Source organism: Notechis scutatus, chromosome Z (assembly GCF_049901735.1).
Source record: "Notechis scutatus isolate UNSWTSFEM ecotype Mainland chromosome Z, rNotScu1.2, whole genome shotgun sequence".
NCBI lineage: Eukaryota > Metazoa > Chordata > Lepidosauria > Squamata > Elapidae > Notechis > Notechis scutatus.
In genome coordinates, this window is record NC_142025.1 from 112,113,861 (window position 1) to 112,135,958 (window position 22,098).

Sequence of the window (22,098 nt, forward strand, 5' to 3'; positions counted from 1 at the left end):
AGAAGCTTGGGAGATGACTTCAGCCCAAGCATTCTTTGTTCCTGCCTACCTCACAGGGTTGTTGTGTCATAAAATGAGGAAAAATGCTTAGTATTGAACTTTTGGTTAAAAAGCCGGAATAAGAATTAAAACAAGGGCTGTTGTGGAAAAACTGTTTTGAAAAAAAAAGAGAATGGGCTGAACTTTAAATAGACTTTACCTGATCCGTGAGTGAGTTTCAACTTGTGGTTTACATCCCATGGTCATCCAATTGGATCACAACATAAATAACTACAATTTTAAATCAGCGTATCCCCTCTTGTAAAGGTAAATGTAAAGGTTCCCCTTGCACATACGTGTTAGTCGTTTCCGGCTCTAGGGGCCAGTGCTCATCTCCAAAGAGCCAGCGCTGTCTGAAGATGTCTCCGTGGTCATGTGGCCGGCATGACTAAATGCCGAAGGCACACAGAACGCTGTTACCTTCCACCAAAGTGGCCCCTATTTTTCTACGTGCATTTTTACATGCTTCTGAACTGCTAAGTTGGCAGAAGCTGGGGCAAGTAATGGGACCTTACTCCATTACGTGGCGCTAGGGATTCAAACCGCCAATCTTTCTGATCGACAAGCTCAGCGTCTTAGCCACTGAGCCACTGCATCCCTCTTGAGTAGACTTCAATTCCCAGCATTCTCAGCAATGGCTGTGCCGTCAGGGGAACTCTGGGAGCTGAAGTCCAAACACCTCTAGAATTTACCAAGGTGGAGAAACATTGACAGTAAATAATAAATCTAATAGATGTATGTCTTTAAACACATAAATGTCTTTTATGGGCAAAAGTTTGTGTTTTTTCTTCTTTCTTTTATGAGGAGACCCAGGCTTTTCAATCACTCAGTTGCTGGGATCTACTCCTATATTTATTTATTTATTTATTTATTTATTTATTTATTTATTTATTTATTTATTTATTTATTTATTTATTTGATTGTTTACAAGATAATAAGTATAAGTGTATACATAGTTATGAATACATGAAATGGGTACATATAAGAAAAATAAAAGAAAAATAAAAGAAACAATAGGACAGGGACGGTAGGCACGTTGGTGCCCTTATGCACGCCCCCTAGAGACCTCTTAGGAAAGGGGTGAGGTCAATAGTAGACAGTCTAAGGTTAAAGTTTTTGGGGTTTGGGGAAGAAACTACAGAGTCGGATAGAGTATTCCAGACATTGACCACTCTGTTGCTGAAGTTGTATTTCCTGCAATCAAGTTTGGTGCGGTTAACCTTGAGTTTGTATCTATTGTGTGCTCTTGTGTTGTTATGGTTGAAGCTGAAGTATTCATTGACAGGTAGGACATTGCAATGTATGATTTTATATACCATACTTAAATCAGATCGAAGACGGCGTAATTCAAGGTTTTCTAGTTCTAGAATTTCAAGTCTGGTGGCATAAGGTATTCTACAACGAGTAGAGGAGTGGAGAACTCTTCTTGTGAAATATTTCTAGACTTTCTCAATTGTGCTAATATCAGATATGTAATGTGGGTTCCAGACTGATGAGCTATATCAGCTATATCATAGCTGTATCAGCTATATCAAAGGTTACAAACTTTTGAGGTAGACTGCTGAGGCTGCCTGAGGCTCCACCATCCCACAAAGTCCATAAATGTCACAGAAGTGCCCTTTTCCCCATCTTGTTGCTAAACCACAATTTGTGAGATGCTAGAAGGATCCAGAAGCCCTGATCATGCGATGTCACTGAATGCCCTTCATTGTGATCCAGTTGAAATGCAAATGACATGAAATCCAATTTGTAACTTGACTTCTCCCCCCTACTCCACTTCGTTTTTAGGGGACGGGTGGCTTCCAAGCAAATGATGACATCAGCAAGGGTGGGAGGGAGGGAAGGAAGATGGGTGGGTGTGTTTCCCCTTCATCTTATTTCCTTGTTTTTTTTCATTATGAGGTCAGACTGAGGGGGTGGGGGGTTGAAGGCCATCTCAAAGGCAGGACAAGCTGAAATTTCACCTATTACTCCAGGAAAAGCCCACAAGCCTTGGCCCAGGCGGCCACAGGGGCTGATGGGGAGCGTTCCTTCCCAAGTGGGGCTAAGCCAGGCTGCCTCCTGTGCCCCCAGAAGGCAAGAGAAACACCCCGAAGTGTTGGACTGCTGTTGGCCGAGGATCTGTTGTGTTGTAAGTGGTGGGAATCAATAGTGGGATTCTACTTTAGTCACTACCGCTTCAGTGGGTGATTGCGTGTATGTGTGCACATGCATGCGCCCCTAATGTGTGCACCCCTAACAAGCCAATCAGCTGAGAGGATGAAGAAACTAAAAACTAGGAACAACCCTCCCCCCTCTTCTATGTGCCTTTTGGTCTTTTATCCTCTCAGCTAATTATCAGTTAGGCCGAACAGTGATTTTTACTACTGGTTCTCCCAAACCGTGCCAAACCGGTAGCATACCACCACTGGTGGGAAGGGTGAACCAGATCAGTTCCCAATTCTAGGAGAAATGTTTATTTATTTATTTATTTTCAGAAGAGGTTGATCTGGGGAACTCACTACCCCAAGATTTAAGGGGAGAGATAAGTTACACGTCCCTTCATCTTTGTGAATTCTGATAGTTTAGTTATTCCTTTGTATTTATTATTATTATTTACAAGTAACTAAAGGGGGCGAACACAGCCAACACACATTCTGCCTCTTTTTTTCTCCACAATAACAACCCTGCGAGGTGGATTTGGCTGAGAGAGAGGGACTGTCCCAAAGTCACCCAGGTGGCTTTCATAACTAAATCAGGACTTGAACTCATGGTCTCCTGCTTTCTAGCCTGGTGTCCAAACCAGTAGAGACTAAATTGGCTCTCACAAACTCACTTTGGTGGTGCTGTAGCTTTAAGAAGAAAACCTTTCCTTATTTCCTTTTATTTTACTTATTCCTGGCTATTTTGGGTTCTGTAAAAAAGAATGATTTACCTCCTTGTTCTCTTCCTTCTTATTCCTTCACCCTTGAATTTCCCTCCCTGCTTTTCCATGGTTATTTTAAGTTATGGCTGGATCTTTCTCCCACCAGGGAAGGATCAAATCACTTGGATGGAGCTGAACATTGTTGTTTGAACACATATGAAAGTCAGAACAGAATAAAACAGAATAACTGAATTGGAAGGGACCCCGGAGCTCTTCAATCTCCTGCTCAGGCAGGACACCCTATGCCATATCAGACAAATGGTTGTCCAATCTCCTCTTAAAAACCTCCAGTGATGGAGAACCCACAACTTTTGAAGACAAGCCATTCCACTGATTAATTGTTCTCATTGTTAGGACATTTGTCCTTAGTTCTGTATTGCTTCTCCTCTTGCTTAGTTTCCATTCATCTCTTACTTAGTCTTCCAGTTCATGCACAGGACTTTTCTTAAGTGATTCTGTTTTAATTGGTCCTATGAACCTTTGAATCTAGGTCTCCAGTTCTCAGTCACTTTTGATGGGCAAATCTCAACAAGCTATTCCCTCTGACATTATTTCTAAAATTTCTAAATGTTAAATCAGGAAACCCTACACCCAACCCTACTTTCAAGACAAGTGGCTGTCCAGTCTCTTAAAAACTTCCAGTGATGAAGCACCCACAATTTCTGAGGCATTCCACTGGTTAATTGTTCTCACTGTTAGGAAATTTCTCCTTATTTCTAGTTTGTTCTCTTCTTGATTAGTTTCCATTCATTGTTTCTTGTTTTGCCTTCTTGGAAAATAAATTGGCCCTCATCTTCTTTGTGGCAGCCTTTCAAATGCTGGAAATACTGCTATCATGTCACCCCTAATCTTTATTTTCCCTAGACTAGCCGTACCCAACTCCTGCAAACTTTCTTCATATGTTTTTTTGTTTACACACTTTTAATCATCTTAGTTGCTCTTCTTTGCACTTTTTACCAAAGTCTCAACATCTTTTTTCTAATGTGGTAACCAAAACTGGATGCAATATTCCAGGTATGGTCTTACTAAGGCTTTATAAAGTGGTACTAATATTTTTGGTGATTTTGATTCTATGCCTCAAAGAATAGGCATAGAATTATACAACCAAGGATCGTATTAGTTTTTTTGGCTGCCGCCACACACTGTTGGCTCATGTTTAAGTGATTGTCCCCTAGAACTCCAAGAGCCTTCTCACAGTTAATTTTTGAGCCAAGTTTCACCTAATCTGTAGTTGTACCTTTGGTTTTTCCTGCCTGGGTGTAAAACCTTGCTTTTCTCCACATTAAATTTCATGTTGTTGGATAGGCCCATTGTTCAAATGTGTCAAGATCTTTTCCTGAGCTTGTTTTCTGGGGTGTTGGCTATTCCTGCCAGCTTAGTATCATCTGCAAATTTGATGATTTTCTATTCCCTCATTAAAGTCACTTATGATGATATTGAAGAGCATTAGGCTTCAGATGGAACCTTGGTACCCCACTCTTTATTTCCCTGAATGTAGATGCAGCACCATTAAAGACTACTCGTTGAATATGGTTTGTCACCAAGAGAGCTTGATGTTCTCTGAGCTTAGTGGTTTTCTTGCAGATGTTTCATTATCCAACTTGTGTAATGATAGTATACTGATCATATTATCTACTTTGGTAATGAAACATCTGCAAGAAAACAACCAAAACAACCCATGCTTCTGCCAAGAAAGCTACAGATTATCTATGGAATTCTCAAAGAACTGTGTGTGATTTGAAGGACATGCTGGAAAGGAATGCACTGTGTATCAGTGTGCATGAGTTTCTGTGTGTCAGTGAGAGAGGCTGTTATTTTGGTTAATTCTTCCTTCCAGCAAAATTTGATAATGCTTGATTAAGATCGGGTGGGCTTCAAAAAATTTAGCGACCAGTTCTCTGCCCAGTTGCTGGGTGAGCATGGCCATGGTGGGCATGGCATAGTCAGCCTCCTGGGATGACAGGGGGGATTTTTTGCCCTCCCTGGGCTCTGGAGGCTTTCCTCGAGACTCCAGGTTGGCAAAAACGGCCTCCCTGGGCTCTAGAGGCCCTCTGGAGGCAGGAATCGGCCTTCCAGAACGTCCAGGAGGCCCCTTTTTCACCCTCCCCAAGCCTCCATGCAGGTCCTGCACTTATGTGGGATCCAAAACAGGCTGTGTGGAGACTCCGGGGAGGGGAGTGGCCAGCCAGTCATTGCAACTACTGGTTCGGTGAACCAGAGGTAAAATTAACATCCAGTTTGCCCGAACTGGTATGAATCGGTAGCAGCCGACCCCTGATTAAGATGTAATAAGAGAGGTGCCTGTAGGATTTGATTATTTGGTTATATAATGGGATGTGGGATAGAGACATGAGTGGGGGAGGGAAGGAGAGGCTAATCACAATCAGATAAGAGAGGGTGCAGCCCCCAGTTGTACAACATGCACAGAAAGAAACTTATTTTATTTATTTATTTATTTATTTGATTTGCCAATTGTTTACAAGATAATAAGTATAAGTGTATACATAGTTGTGAATACATGAAATGGGTACATATAAGAAAAATAAAAGAATAAGAGAAACAATAGGACAGGGACGGTAGGCACGTTGGTGCGCTTTATGCACGCCCTACAGACCTCTTAGGAAAGGGGTGAGGTCAATAGTAGACAGTCTAAGGTTAAAGTTTTTGGGGTTTGGGGAAGAGACTACAGAGTCGGGTAGAGTATTCCAGACATTGACCACTCTATTGCTGAAGTCGTATTTCCTGCAATCAAGTTTGGTGCGGTTTACTTTGAGTTTGTATCTATTGTGTACTCTTGTGTTGTTATGGTTGAAGCTGAAGTATTCACTGACAGGTAGGACATTGCAATGTATGATTTATATACCATGCTTAAGTCAGACCGAAGACGGCGTAATTCAAGGTTTTCTAGTTTTAGAATTTCAAGTCTGGTGGCATAAGGTATTCTACAACGAGTAGAGGCGTGGAGAACTCTTCTTGTGAAATATTTCTGGACTTTCTCAATTGTGCTAATATCAGATACGTAATGTGGGTTCCAGACTTTTGAACTGTATTCGAGTATTGGTCTAGCAAATGTTTTGTATGCTCTGGTTAGTAGTGTGATATTACCAGAGAAAAAGCTACGTAGGATTAGGTTAACAACTCTTAATGCCTTTTTGGCTATGTAGTTGCAGTGGGCTCTAGCACTTAGATCATTAGAGGTGAGTATTCCAAGGTCCTTTACAGAGCTTGGGTCATCAACAAGTTCTTGACTATTCAGCTTGTATTTTATTTTCTGATTTTTTTGCCAATATGTAAGACAGAGCATTTATTTGTTGAGATTTGAAGTTGCCATTTGTTTGACCATTCTGATACATAGTCAAGATCTTTTGTAGGGTAGCAGTATTGTCTGTGGTATTGAACAGCTTTACATCATCAGCTTGAAGAGAACGCAATTGCTCTTAATATGATCACAGAGGTCGTTTATGTAGAGTATGAAGAGAGTTGGTCCTAGAACACTGCCTTGGGGACACCACTATTGACAGGTACTGGATTTGATAGGACGCTCCCGATTTTGACCATTTGTTGTCTGTTTGACAGGAATGCTTCTATCCAGTTATTCAGTTGTCCAGAGATACCATAGGATTTTATTTTTAGGAGTAGTTTGTCGTGGTACCACTGAATCAAAGGCTTTACAGAAGTCTATGTAGATTGCGTCTATTGCTTTGCCCTGGTCGTAGTTGTGTCGTCCATATGTTTTTGCAGTGTAAGAGTTGCAGATTACAGGATAGTTTTTTCTGAAACCAAATTGTTTATTGGAGAGTAGGTTATTTGTCTCTAAGTGGAGGATGATGGATTGGTTAATAATTGATTCCATGACTTTACAGGTGACGAGCATAAGGAGATTGGCCTGTAATTTTCAACTAGGCTTGGGTCTCCTTTTTGAAGATGGGGATGACTGTGGCTTGTGACCATAGGTTAGGTAAGGAGCTGGTTCTGAAAGATTTTTCAAAGATTATGCTTAGAGGTTTGGCTATGACAGTGGATAGCTTTCTTAAAAAGTAGGCACATATTCCATCCGGTCCAATAGATAGAGATGGTTTTAGATTGCGTGAGTGCTTTTTCAACATTGTCTTCTGTGAAATCGATATGTATTAGATCATTGTTGTTATCTGTGGTACGGCTAGGAAATACTGGGCATGATCCATTGCTGTTTACAAATACTGAGCCAAGAATGTGTTAAAGATGTTGGCTTTAATGGTGTCGTCACTGAAGTCTTTACCATCAGGTCCTATCAAGGGAGGGATGGACCTTGAGTCTTTTAGTTTGTTGTTTACAAAATTGTAAAAACGCAGGTGGAATTGGTGCTTAGAAGGTTTTCCTCTTGTTTAATGTGATAATTGGTGCATTCGGTCTTTATCTGGTGGCATAAATTTTTGTATCGGTTTTTGAAATTGGCAACGTGACCAGATTTGTTTTTCCTCCAGAGTGATCTCTTTTTGATTGAAGTTTCCTTATTGATATGGGTAATCTGCTTTTTTGTTTTGTTTTGGGAGTTGTTGTTGGTACATATAGTTTGATGACTCTTTGACTTCAAGTAAAAATATGTTGTAATGGTCTTCAACAGTATTGCATCCAGTGAATAGAGATTGCCAATCCAGGGATGAGAGATCATTGTCTATGAGATCATAGTTGCCTTTTTGAAGTTACAATTGGGGATTACATCATTGTGGTGATTTTTGTGTGGACGTATGTTGAGACAAAAGTCAATCATATTGTGGTCACTACTGAAAAGGGTTCTTTAGTTTGTATTCCGTGAATTAAATTCAAACTATTGCAGAAGATGAGATCGAGGCAGTTGTTTAGTCTAGTGTTGTTGGTTACTAGTTGTTCCAGTCCCAGATTTGTAATAGCATTGTAGAAGGTTGTGTGTATGATTTCAGTTGTACAATCCTTTAGGGTCCAGTCAATATGAGGTAGATTGAAATCACCAAGAAAGATAAAAGGGTAAGGGCAGGATGCAGCCCATGTTAGTAATGTATTTAGCTTGTTTACATGTTCGATGTCATAATCAGGTGCTCTGTAACATAGTAAGAATCGAATTGTGATATTTAAGGATAGTTCACAGATGATGGTCTCAGGAAGAGCAAGCTCCTGGGTAACTTGGATATTTTTTAGATGTAAGGATTTTTATAGAATATAGCAACACCACCTCCTTGACGATTTTCACGATCTGATCGGTAAACATGATAGTCTCTTACTGTGGTAATGGAGTCGGGAGAGATGCATTGAGCCATGTTTCACAGACAAATATAATGTCGGAAGTTAGCCATATTTAGGAGGATGAGAAATTCAGGTATTTTATTCACGAGGCTTCTTGCATTGAGTAGTTTGCATTTAAGGCCGGCAGTAGTTGGAATTGAGGTAGTTGGGGGCGTGTGTGCCTAGTCTTGGGTGATGGTGGATCGGTTGAGGTAGGGTTGTGGTTGAGGGTAGAAGCTGAGTATTGGGTCAGTGCGTGGCTTACTTTTGATACAGTCAGCATGGTAGTCAATGTACAGGTCCTTCTCTCCATTGTCTAGACGGTTTTCGAGTTCATGCGGAGTGCACAGGAGCGGGCACGCGTTGCTGTATGGTTAGGTCAGGACGGCAACGGAGGTTCTTATGGTTGGTGTTGGTTTTGGCGAGTGAGTTTATAGTATAAATGAATTTACGCTTGCTTGATTCATTTTTGCAAATGACCCTGCACAAGCGTGGGGCCACAGAGCCGTCTCTATTTTTGAGCTCTCGGTCGATGCGGAAATGTCAAGTATTTCATCAGCGGAGATGGTTGATGCTTGATAATCTTGATGATGTTTCGGACAGTTGTAATGTCATCATTGACATTGATGTCCTCTAGACCAAATAAGATGGCGTTTGGACATTTCGCTCACGCTCAATCGGCTTCTCTGATGAGGATTGGGATATCAATATTTGTCTGGGTTGTGTTTATTTGTGGATTGGGCTTTTGGATCGGATTGTGGTTGTTGGGTAGAGATGTGGTTTGTAGCTATTGGAGGTTCAGGTTTTTGCGTTGTGTCTTTTTTTTCAAGGTTGGATATTCTTTCTTTTACGGCGTCCAGGGATGCTACTATGGTGTTAAGGGATGTTTCAATGGTTTCGATGGTAGGGGATGTTTCAATGGTTTCGTTGGTATCAACTCTTTCAGACAGATCCAGTTTGGGTCTGCATGATTTGCAGAAATATGGAAACTCATTGGATGATTCTAGGTATTGAATCATTTGCTCAGGTAATCCCAAGCAGTCATGATTAGCGTATTTTTTACACAGAGAACATTTGATGGAGTTTTCATTATCCTTTAGATTTTTGTAGCATTTAAGGCATGTACAGGAAGAATCAGCAGTGAGAATTATTTTCACGCAATACTGGAAAAATGAAGATATACCACGAGATGAAGAAATAGTTAAGAAGATACATTGTGCAGAAAGTGATAGATTGACATTGAAAATTAAGCAGAAAAAGGACGTAAGATATCATCAAACATGGAATTTATTTTACCAGCGGTTGGAAAAAAGGGGTGGAGATTAAGAATGTAATTTGTATTATTAAGCAAATTAAATGTCCAGACAACACAATGTTTATAAAGCACTAAGAAAAGTATTTAATATAAAATCAATAATAAAAGAAAAAAATAACCTTTCTAACTCACCATGCAGTAAAAAAGACAGTGGGATATTTGTACATGCAAATTTTCAAACCTGCAAGACAGTCTTCCAAGGTAGACCAGGCAGAAAACATGACCAGCTGAACTAGCCATACTTTTTTAAAAGGCTACATTAATAGAATATTGCACATCTGAACATACAAAACTCCCACTGTCTGTTTTACAGTCTGAGAAGTTAGGGAAACTTGATTCTGAGTTTCTTTGTTAGTTTGTTATATGATTTTGGGCTATTCCCTGTCTTATGGAATCCAAGTGAACAATCATTTAAATATGATCCAGCTGTGTGCTGGAGCTGCCATAAAAGCCAACACAGTTCTAGGCTGCATAAACAGAGGGAGAGAATCAAGATCACATGAAGTATTAATAACACTTTATAAGGCCTTGGGAAGGACACACTTGGAATACAGCATCCGGTTTTGGTCGCCATGATGTAAACAAGATGTTGAGACTCTAGGAAAAGTGCAAAGAATAGCAACAAATATGATTAGGGGACTGGAGACTAGAACATATAAAGAACAGTTGCTGGAATTGGGTATGTCTAGATTGATGAAAAGAAAGATTGGGGTGACATGATAGCAGTGTTCCAATATGAGGGACTGCCACAAAAAAGAGGGAGTCAAGCTATTCTCAAAAGCACCTGAGTGCAGGACAAGAAGAAATGGGGTAGAAACTAATCAAGGGGAGAAGCAACCTAGAACTAAGGAGAAATCTCCTGTACATGAGAACAATTAATCAGTGGAACGACTTCCCTCCAGAAGTTGTAAATGCTCCAACATTGGAAGTTTTTAAGCGGAGATTGGATAACCATTTGTCTGAAGTGGTGTAGGAATTCCTGCCTAGGCAGGGAGTTGGACGAAGACCTACAAGGTCCCTTCCAACTCTTCTTATTCTATTCTATTCTATTCTATTCTATTCTATTCTATTCTATTCTATTCTATTCTATTCTATTCTATTCTATTCCTATTCCTATTCCTATTCCTATTCCTATTCCTATTCCTTTCTTTTCTTTTCTTTTTTTTTTCTTTTCTTTTCTTTTCTTTTCTTTTCTTTTTTTTTTCTTTTCTTTTCTATTCCATTCTATTCCTATTCTATTCTATTCTGTTCTGTTCTATTCCGTTCTATTCCTATTCTATTCTATTCTGTTCTATTCCGTTCTATTCCTATTCCTATTCCTATTCCATTCCATTCCATTCCATTCCATTCCATTCCATTCCATTCCATTCCATTCTATTCTATTCTATTCTATTCTATTCTATTCTATTCTATTCTATTCTATTCTATTCTATTCTATTCTATTCTATTCTTATTCCTATTCCTATTCCTATTCCTATTCCTATCCTACTCTACTCTACTCTACTCTACTCTACTCTACTCTACTCTACTCTACTCTACTCTACTCTACTCTACTCCATTTCATTTCATTCTCATTCAAGCATTCTGTATCTGTATGGGATCAAGACAATAGAGTTGGGGTTTTAGTGGCATGGCAGCACAATTTTTTTCCCCTGGCTTGTGACTCTTTTTGATCAAGGCTCCTGCTCGCTGTTGCATTCCAGGGGCAAGTAAGAAGCTGGAAGGAGAATTTCCGTTATCGGAATCTGCGTCTTTCAGGAGCAACGCTCCGTAAGTTGGAGTCTGCCCTCTTAGAATTGACCCCACAAGACTTCCAGAGCCCTTACGAATGGGAGAAATTTCAACTCTGGCTCCAGGAAGTCATGTTCGCAGAATGGTGGCTGGACCAATTCTCTCGAGACATCAAACGTCGATGGAAAAATCTGACGGTGTTCTGATTGCCCTTGGGCAAGGGAAGTCTAATTTGGGGTAATGCTGTAAATTGTGCATTTTTTGCTGGACAATAAAGAACTGAGTGCTAAGGTGTGGTAGCAGGTGAGTTTCATTCTCTTTTTTGTTTTACATATTTTACAGATTAAGAATTGGAAGGGACCTAGTAGGTCGGGGGGGGTCAAACTCAGGGCTGCGGTTGACATCGTGGGGTGTGGGGTGACCAACTGGGTGGTCATGGCCAGCTTGATGCCACTCCAAAAAATGCTGGCATGTTTCCTCTTTGCATTGGGTAGACCAGGCCGAAGCCATACTGGCCTGATTTTTCCTCTTCTCACTGGGTAGACCAATATGTCCCCATGGGCCGGATCCTTGGGCCTTGAGTTTGATGCCCCTGTTGTAGGACATCTAATCCAACCCCCTCCCCAAGCAGACCCTACACTATTTCTGACAAATGGAAGTTCAATTTCTTCTTGAAAGCCTCCAGTGATGAAGCTCCCACAACTTCCAAAGGCAACTACAGTTCCATTGGTTGATTGTTCTCATTGTCAAAAAAAATTCTCCTTAGTTCTAGGTTGCTTCTCTTCTTGATCAGTTTCCATCCATTGTTCCTTGTCTGGCCTTCGGGTGCTTTGGGAAATAGCTTGACCCCTTCCTCTCTGTGGCACCCCTCAAATATTGGAACACTGCGGTAATTTTTTTTTTTATTTTTTTTTTTGCAGAAGAATAAATTTTGTGAAGCCTTTAGGCAGGGTTGGGATTCCACTGGTATAGTGATCATGCACTTCGGCTCACCGAAATTCTGATTCCAATTCTGGTTATAACTGTTTCTATAAAGAAATCTCTGGGCCTTGCTGCCATCTAGTGGTGACCTCCAATAAGTTTCCAAGTAAGGAAAGTCAGATTGTGGGTTCATGTTGGGACCCCTCAGTTAAACACATACAACATTTTCACTCATCTCTGCTGCTTCACTGGGTTATAAACCAAGTAAGGCTTATGCTCTTTCCAAACATATTAATTTCAGAATATATAAAGGCACAATCACATGTTAGTTGAAAAGGTCCTTGAGAGTCAAACTGCTAACTACAGAGTTGGAACCTTGGCTGCAGGGTCAAGTTCATAGAACTGTGTTGAAATAAGTAAGTAAGTAAGTAAGTAAGTAAGTAAGTAAGTAAGTAAGTAAGTAAGTAAGTAAGTAAGTAAACAAATAAATGGAGGGGGGGAGAGAACAAAGGAAGGAAGGAGATATAAGTAAGTAAAGAAGGAAGGGAGGGAGGAAAGGAGGAAGGGAGGGAGGGAGCGAGGGAGGAAGGAAGGAAAGGAAGGAGGAAGAAAGGAAGGAAAGAAAGAGAGGAAGGAGGAAGGAACAAAGAAAGATGAGAGGCAGGAAGGAGTAAGTAAGGAAATAAAGTAAGGAAGGAGAGGAAGGAGGGAGGAAGAAGGAAAGGAAGAGAAAGGAAGGAAGGAGGAAGAAAAGAAGGAAGAGGCAGAAAGAGAGAGAGAAAGGAGGAAGGAACAAAGGAAGATGGAAGGAAGGAAGGACTAAGGAAAGAAAGAGAAAGGAAGGAAGGAAAGGAAGGAGGGAGGGTGGAAGGAAAACAGGAAGGAAGGAAGAGAAAGAAAAAGAGAGAGAGAAAGGAGGAAGTAAGTAAGTAAGAAAGGAAGGAAGAAGTGAGGAAAGAAAGAAAAAGAAAGGGAGGGAGGGAGGGAGAAAGGAAGGAAAGAGAAAGAAAGAAAATAAAGTTTTAGTGATGTGATTGTGTATTGCTGCAGTCACTATTTTGACTTTTCAGTTCTATCTCAGTAAACACACTGGCTTGGCTACCACACTCCTAGGTATGAAATCTGGATTCTGGTCCATCAAGAATGGTGTGAGCTAGGAAGCAGTACAGTGCAGCTGAAGAACTCCTCAATGGGTTGAGCTGGAGGCTACTGATCTCATGGTCTTCCAGGTGGCCAGTTTCATGAGGTCACAATGCCCTCATCTCACCACACCACCTCAGCTGCAGTGGAGACTAGCAACCTGGGTTAAAAGAGGGGAGAAGGGCATCTCCTATCAAGGGGCGGTAAGCCCCTGGAATGGGGAACTGGACCTCTGGAAGGAAATCAGAGGCAATGGAGGATGAAGAACTCAAACCGGAAGAACAGACAAAGGGACCTCAAGCTCCAGGACGACTGAAGTTCTTCCGGAGAGGCCAATGGGCAGTGAGTATCAGAGGGTAATGCTGACAATCAGGAGGACTTTATTCATTTCTGGATCTTGCAAAAAGAAAGACCAATCTTGGAGAGGTAGGACCTCTTTAACAGAAAACTTGAAAACTTCCCCTGTTCATTCCTCTGTGCAATGAGACTTTAGATGAGAAGATAGGAGGTGTCTTCTCCAATCTGATTCCACCAGGTTCTGCTAGGGGTCACCTCTAGCCATCCACAAACCTTCCTCTCTTCTAATTAGAATCAGAGAATGTGGAAGTTGGATGGGAATGTGGAAGTTGGCTAGCTCATCTCATCCAATCTCTTGCTTAGTTCAAAAGTCCATGAATCCAAGCCTGACCAGCTAACCCACCTCTGAAAATCTCCTTTGAAAAAGAGTCCACTGCGATTGTTAGGGAAATGTGCTTATCACATTTTGCATTTGTACACTGTCCACCCAGGGTTGGGATTCTACTGGTTTGGCCTGGTTCGGGTGAACCTATAGCTCCGAGGATCATTGGAGAGGACCAGTTCACTCCGATGATCAGCTGTTGGGCCCAACCACCTGCCCTAGCTCTAGTCTGTGCTTTATATCCTGGTTTTCAAGCTCAGCTGATTCTCATGGCACAGCTGATTGCCACCCGTCAGCTGTTTAACACACAGAGATTGCTGGAGAAGGTCAGTAGCAAATGCTCTGCATGAGTACAAATCATGAGTTACACCGATTGAATTGCATCCCTGTGCCCACCGTTCTTTGGGATAGAGGCAATCCAAATAAATAATTACTAAGGGTCACTAAAGTAAGTGGAAGTAAATGTTTCCTGTTGTTGTGCCTTTGTTTACAAAATCCATAAGTTCTTAGCAGCAAGTTCCTCAAAATTTTCCTTTCTGGTATGATATATTTTGGTTACTTCCTTCTTGCACAAAGAGGAAGAGAGCTTCAAGGAAGGCCAGGTCACCATCACATTCCTCTTCCTCCTCTATCACCTCCTCCTCTTTCTTCCTCTCCTCCTCCTCCTCTCCATCTCTTTCTCCCCATCTCTTCCTCCCCCTCTTCCTCCCCTCCTCCTCCTCTTCTACCTCCTCTTCCTTCTCTTCCTTCTTTCCTCCTCCTCCTCTTCCCCCATGTCCTGCTCCCCCACCTCCCTATCTCCTCCTCCATCTCCTCCTCCTCCTTTTCCTCTCCTCCTTCTCCTCTTCCTCCTCCATCTCTTCCTCCCCTCCTCCTCTTCCTCCTCCTCCCTCTCTAAGATCTTCCTGGTCGTGTGCTAGAATAAGAAATCTGTACTACAAGCAGAGCATTTTACAAAACGTCCTATGACAGACACAAAACCCACAAATGTATTGGATCCTAGGATATTGGTTTTACAGATTTTGAAAAGAAATGGAAGATTTCTGACCTTTCCATTAGAAATAGAGCTGTGTTCATCCACTCCCATTGAAACACTAAGATAATTCTTCAGGGGTGGGATGCAAATTTTTAAACTACCAGTTCTGTGGGCGTGGCTAGGTGGGCATTGCTAAGTGCGCGTGGCCAGGTAGTCATGTGACTGGGTGGGCATGGTTTTTTCCTATCGAGCTCAGGAAAGCTGCCAGGGAGCAAAAACAGGGCAAGGTGCAGCACGCCCTCCCGCCCCTCTGTTTCTTTCTTTGCCTCCTGGACCTCAAGGAAGCCTCCCGGGAGGCTCCTGCTGTGTGCTTCCCCCACACCCGGTTTATACTCCCAGGAGGCTTCCCTGAAGCCCAGGAGGCAAAAATATTTTTTAAAATTATTTTTTGCCTCCTGGGCTTTAAGGAAGCCTCCTGGGTGAAGCAGTACAGCACTGAGGGGAGGGGAAATCAGTTGTGCCACATGATTATTTTCTGCTTTCTAGCTAGTCTAAATCACGTGGCATAGCTGATTTTCAGAAAACAGCTGATCAATGGTGGGGGAAAAGGAAATACCTTGATCTTCAGAGAGAACCGGTTCGCTCCCTGTTGATCTTCAGAGCTACTGGTTCATCCAAACCAGACCGAACCCATAAAGTCCCACTCCTGTAATTCCACCACCCAATTCAAACATGTTAAAAGAACTCTCCAGCCAACATGATATTAATAAGTGGGATGCTCAACTGGCTGAACTCCAAAATAGGTTCTTCCCTTCTGTCTTTGTGTTCCAGTCCAAAGAGACACCACTTACCTCCAAGGAGATATTGTATCAAGATTTGGACCCCATTCCAAAGGAGATGCCTTCAATCTGGGGATGGAGAGGGGCAAGACTACGCCGTGCTGCCCAGAGGTCTTGTCCACCTTTGTCTTCTTGGACATTGTGGATTTCTGGAGATGGAGGAGAACGTGAAGAAAACCACCGTTACCATCGCCTGATGGGTACTCTGGTTTCATCCATGGTGGCAGAAGAAGACCTACCTCCTCCTACATGGTATGTGGTTCCAAGGGACCACCGCAGGGGTCCTCCTCCCCCTCCCCCTCTCCAATCTGTGGCTGATGGTGAGATCATGGAACAGGGGAACACATTGCCCTACCTCAGCCTAAACCAGGTAGAATAAAATGAAACACCTGGCAAGCACATCTCAATTGTTGTGGTCCAACATTTTCTGATTCGGCACAGTTGAGGACTATGTTATGCAATAGGGAATGGGTTGTTTTGAGAAGTGGCTACTTTAAAATTTAGGAGTCTGTTTGATTTGCAATTGATTGGTTACATCTCAATCAATCGTCTTCCCACCCAATGGTCTCTGTGGTTCAGATTTTGCCAAATAACACTCTCACAAATTTCAGAGGTTGGGAGTGGTAAAATATGATACTAAGCTTGCATGACTCATGAGCACCCAGGAAGATAGGCTCAAGATCCAGATGGATCTTGACAGACTAGAACACTGGGCCATATCTAACAAAATGAAATTCAATGTAAAGAAAAGTCTTATACTTAGGCAAGAAAAACCAAAAGTACACATATAGACTGGGTGAAACCAGGCTCAATAGCAGTAACTGTGAGAGGGATCTTGGAGTCTTATTGGACAACTAGCTAAATATGAGCTAGCAGTGTGCAGCAGCAGCCAAAAAAGCCAAAGCAATCCTAAGTTGCACTAACAGAGGGATACAGTCAAGATCAAGTGAGGTACTAATACCACTTTATAAAGCCTTAGTAAGATCACACCTAAAGTACTGCATCCAGTTTTGTTCACATTATAAAAAAGGATGTTGAGACTCTAGAAAAAGTGCATAGAAGAGCAACCAGGATGATTAGGAGGCTAAAACATATGATGAACAGTTGCAGGAACTGGGCATGGCTAGTCTAGTGAAGAGAAGGACCTGGGGAGACATGGTTGCAGTGTTCCAATATTTGAAGGGCTGCCACAGAGAGGAAGGCATCAAACTATTTTCTAAAGCACCCAAAGGCCAGACAAGGAACAGTGGATGGAAACTGAACAAGGAGAGATTTAATCTGGAAATAAGGAGAAACTTTCTGAACAATCAACCAATGGAACAGAAGTTGCCTTCGAAGTTGTGGGAGCTTCATCCCAGGAGGCTTTCCAGAAGAGATTGAACTGCTATTTGTCGGGGATGGTGTAGGGTCTCCTTCTTGGGCAGGGGGTTGGACTAGGTAACCTACAAGGTCCCTTCCAACTCTGATTATCTGTTAAAATAGCAAAATCTGGAAGGCACAAATTCTTCAAATTTTAAAGTCTTTCCCAGCAGTATCTGGAAACTCCAAAATTGGAAATGTCTTTGCCATGTGAATCCTGCATAGATACCTGCAGGATTTGATTTAAAAAAAAGTCATGATGATGACCATGATGGCACAATCAAACGCACATCAAAAGAGGAAGAGCTTCAAATGGACCATTGTAGCCACCATCAAGATTTTTTGAACCATCCTTGAAAACATCTTTCCTATTTGATGTAAAGCACAGTCCATTTCCAGAAAAAATAGCTCTTATATGCTCTTTCTCCCTCTCTTCCTTCTTCTCATTCCCATTTCCTTCATTCCTTTCTCCTCCCTCCCTGCTTCTTTCTCTCTGTCTCTCCTTTCTTTCCTTCCTTCCTTCCTTCCTTCCTTCCTTCCTTCCTTCCTTCCTTCCTTCCTTCCTTCTTCCTTGCCTCCCTCCCACCTCCTCCCTCCCTCCTTTCCTTCCTTCTCTCTGTCCCTCCTTTCCTTCCTTCCTTCTTCCTTGCCTCCTCCCACCTCCTCCCTCCCTTCCTTTTCCCTCTCTCCCTCCCTTCTTCCCCCTCCTTCCCCCTCCTTCCTCCCTTCCTTGCACATCCTCCCTCCCATTTCCTCCTTCTCTCCTTTCCTTCCTTCCCTCCCTCCCTTCTTCCTCCTCTCTCCCTCCCTCCCATTTCTCCCTCATTTCCTCCCTTCCTTCCCTCCCTCCTTTCCTTCCTCCCTCCTTTCTCCTCCCTGTCTCCCCTCCCTCATTTCTCCTCCCTCCCTTCCTCTCTCCCTCCTTCCCTTCCTTCCACCCTCTCTCTCACTTTTTCCTTCTTATGCTATATACGTATATCCCAAGCAACTCTGCACAGAATTGCAGTATTTTTTATATAATTTAATCTTGAGACATACATTTCTTATTTTTATTTTTCATTCTGTTTGAAAATTTTTTAACAAGGACAGCTGGAAGGGAAGAAAGGTTAGCTTTTAATTCAGAAAATACATTGCTAATTGTAGTGAACCATGGGGAGTTTTGAGGTGTCACCTCCAAGAGTGGAATTAAGCTACCATGTAAAGGCACAAAATTGACAAGAAAAATAATGATGATGATAAAAGTGTTAAATGCATTTATCTCTCCTCCCAACCAGCCCTCACCATTCCTCCAAATTGATTAAGAAGAAATAATAGTTTTTTAAAAAAATAAACATTTCTCATGAAGGAGTTGAACCCTCTCCGGGGAATTTTTATCACGCTTGGGCATTTGGTGTTAATTGTGATAATAAATGTATGGCTTTATTTTTGGGATAAAAAGTTTACTGCAAAGATTAATTGGGCAACTTGTTTGTTTTCTTGAGGGAAGAAGGAAGCTGGGGATAAGTTTTCCCTGCATTATTAATTATTAACTTTCTGAAACGAAATCCAGTTGGATTTGATAGAATATGTTTGGAGAGAAAAAAAATCCTTGCATTGCTCAAGATTAATTCTGCTTCACATTTTTTTCTAACTTCCAGCTCCTTCTTTCATGTGTCCTCATTACTTTGGAATTCCATCTTTAAAAAGGAGGAAAGAACATAAAAAATCCCCACATAGGTTTCTGCACATATTTCTTCTATTGTGCTCTATATACAGGGCTAAGTACTACAGGTAGTCCTCACTTAATGACTAGTCTTTTAATAACTGTTTGAAGTTACAACAGCCTGAGAAAAAGGTGCTTTATAGCCAGTAAAACTTTTGTGACTGTCGTAAAAGGTCATACCACAAACACACACAAACATCCAAAAGTCACATAACTGCATGTTGTGCTCTTGGTGATCGGCTTACATATACAACCAGTTGCAATGTTTTTTCATCATTTTCTTATTGGAAATGGCTTAAAGCATTCATTGGATATGCTAGATTTGCTATGAAGCCACGAGGTTTGTTTAACAACAACACGACTCACTTTATGACTGTTGTAAAACAGTTGTAAAATCAAGTCAGGTTATGTGATGACACACTTAATGACCGCCCCAACTTATGACCAAAATTCTGGATCTAACTGTGCTCCTAAACTGAGGACCACCTGTATTTTAGCAGGTGATTTTTTTTCCTTATAGAAAGTTTGATAGAGAGTTACTGCACTGCAGCAGGATAAAAATTAGACAGATACAGTAGATAGATGATAGATAAATAGATTAGATATATAGATTGATGATAGATAGATAATAGAAAAACATAAAAGATGGATAGCTGATAAATGATAGACAGACAGATAAGAGATAAATTAGATAGATATAGATGATAGGTGATAGATGATAGATAGATAGATAGATAGATAGATAGATAGATAGATAGATAGATAGATAGATGATAGATAGATAGATAGATTAGTAGACACATACATACATACATACATGATAGATAGGTAGGATTGGTAGGTGGATGGATGGATGCATGGATGGATGGATGGATGGATGGATGGATGGATAGATAGATAGATAGATTAGATAGATGATAAATGATAGATAGATAGATAGATAGATAGATAGATAGATAGATAGATAGATAGATAGGATTCAGCCAGTTCTCTACCCTAAAGACTGGCTGGGTAGACATGACTGGGTGATTATTTGACTGGGTGGTCATGGCCAACTTGATGTCATTCATGTTGAGGGGTACCTTGCTGTCCATTTATGTCTGTGTGTAGGTGGGGGAGTGATAAGAGAAGAACATATATTTCTTAAGCCGTAAAGCGTTAGTGAGAGCATTATATGGGATGCGGTCCTAATTCAGGGAGCTCTTATCTGTTAAAGGTGATGTACCAGGGGGTGGGATTCTACCAGTTCGCACCTATTTGCTAGAACCAGTTGTTAACATTCTAAGCACTTTGGAGAACCAGTTGTCAGAAGAAATTACTGGCCTAATCCTGTAAGGAAGACAGGAAGGAAACATTCTGGTGTTGCTTACAGAAACTGCCTCTCCGTTAACCCTTATTACATTCTTGGCAGGACTAGACTTCCTGTCTCAGAAACATCTCTGGAGTCGTCCCCCCCCTTTGCTGGTACTTTGCTTGTGTGGAGTGACCATTCAAAGTTATAATGGCACTGAAAAAAAGTGATTTATGACCATTTTTCACACTTACAACTGTTGCAGCATCCCCACAATCATGAGAGGCCAAGCGAGGAGATGCATGCCTCGATGTGAGTGTTTTTGACTTGGCCACGCACAGCCAAAAACATGACCATCAAGCCATGCCCACTAACCCATGGGTACACCATGAAGTTACTGAAGGCCGGGCTGGTAGGGTTGGGTGATGGCAGCGGCATAATCCTCACTGCTTGTGAGTGGGTTTTAATTATCGAGACCAGGATGAGCTTTGGGGAGCTTCTCAAACACACAACAACGGGCAGAGGGCCTGGCAGATCAGACCTGTTGTATTGGTCTGAGACTCTTGCTTCTTGATCCATGATCATTCTGCTCACCATGGCTGCCTGTGAAGATAAGGCTGATGGCGGGGGAGGGAGATCTTCAGGTCACCTCAGGGGAGGGGGCTTTGCTGGCTTTCAGGCCCAGCTCTGTGGGGCCTCCAGGTGGCTTCCACCCACTCACCCTCCCTCTGACTTGAATCCTGTATCCAGCTTGTAACAGGGAAATGTGCTGTTTCCAGGCCAGCCCAGTTGGTGGGTGGACAAGCAGGTGGCCCTTGGGGGAGAGCACCGCACTGGGGCACTGTGTGCACAGACCAGGAGCTTTCTTTCTGCAGAAGCCAAAATGTGAACCTGAAAGGCAGCTGATTATAATTTTATTATTATAACCCTTGCAGAATCCTCTCCTTAAATTAAATTTTAACCATTGTCTCTGTGTTTTTTAAATAGGTTTATACCTTTAATTCTTGTATGCTTTTCCTGTACCTTTATATCTTGTTTCTGTCCTTTGTAGCTTCTTTTCCTTTCCCTCATCCCTCTCTTCTTCTCCCTCCCCTTATTCCCTTTTCTATCTGATTCTCCCTTCTGTGATCCTCCCTTCTGCTTCTTCCTGATATTATGATTACTTTTCAAATTACTTTTTTTTTTTTTGGTTGTTGCTTCAGTGTTTAAGTTTTTAACTCTCTTTCCCCCCTTTCTCTTTTTTACCCCTCTTAAAGTTGCTTGGTCATTAAAGATGGGTTCTTTGTTGTCCTGCCCTTCTTGTTCTGCCAGCGTTTCTTGTTGTTTTTCATAGTTCAAAATCTCCATTTCTAAAAATTGAAATATGAAGCCAAAAGATCCTCTTTTGTCTTGTGCTTCTTCTTTTTATTCTTTAAGTCTCATTTTTAACTCTTCAAGGAGTGATGCCATTTTTAAAAATTTTAAACAACCCCCAACTGGCTTTATTTTGTTTCATTAGGATCCACCATCCAAAATTCCAGGAATCATCCAAGAATACAAAACTGTTTCTTGCTTCTTTTCTCACTTTCTCTTTCCAGAGGCTTTGTTATCTTGTAACAAAGTTTCAGCTACAATGTATCTTTTAAAAGCCTTGTTAAAATTCCACTATCGATTTTTTTAAGTTCCAGGTGGTCTCCTCCATTTTCCAGATCCCACCTTCTTGTTTCCTTTTTCCCTCCTCTGCTTTCTTTCTATTTTTTAGGAAAAATTTTAAATTATCCTAGAATCTTTATCCCTTTGACACTTTATTTTCAGCTAGAAATAGCCTATTGATGTCAAAATGGATTAGTATCAATTTCTTATTCGAATCTCTTCTTAATGTTCCAAGTCAATTAAAACTGTCAATGTGAGAGGAAAAAAAGCCAATTCCATTTCCTTTCCCTTTCTCTTTCGCTGCTTAAGATCTTTTTTTGGAATAGTATTA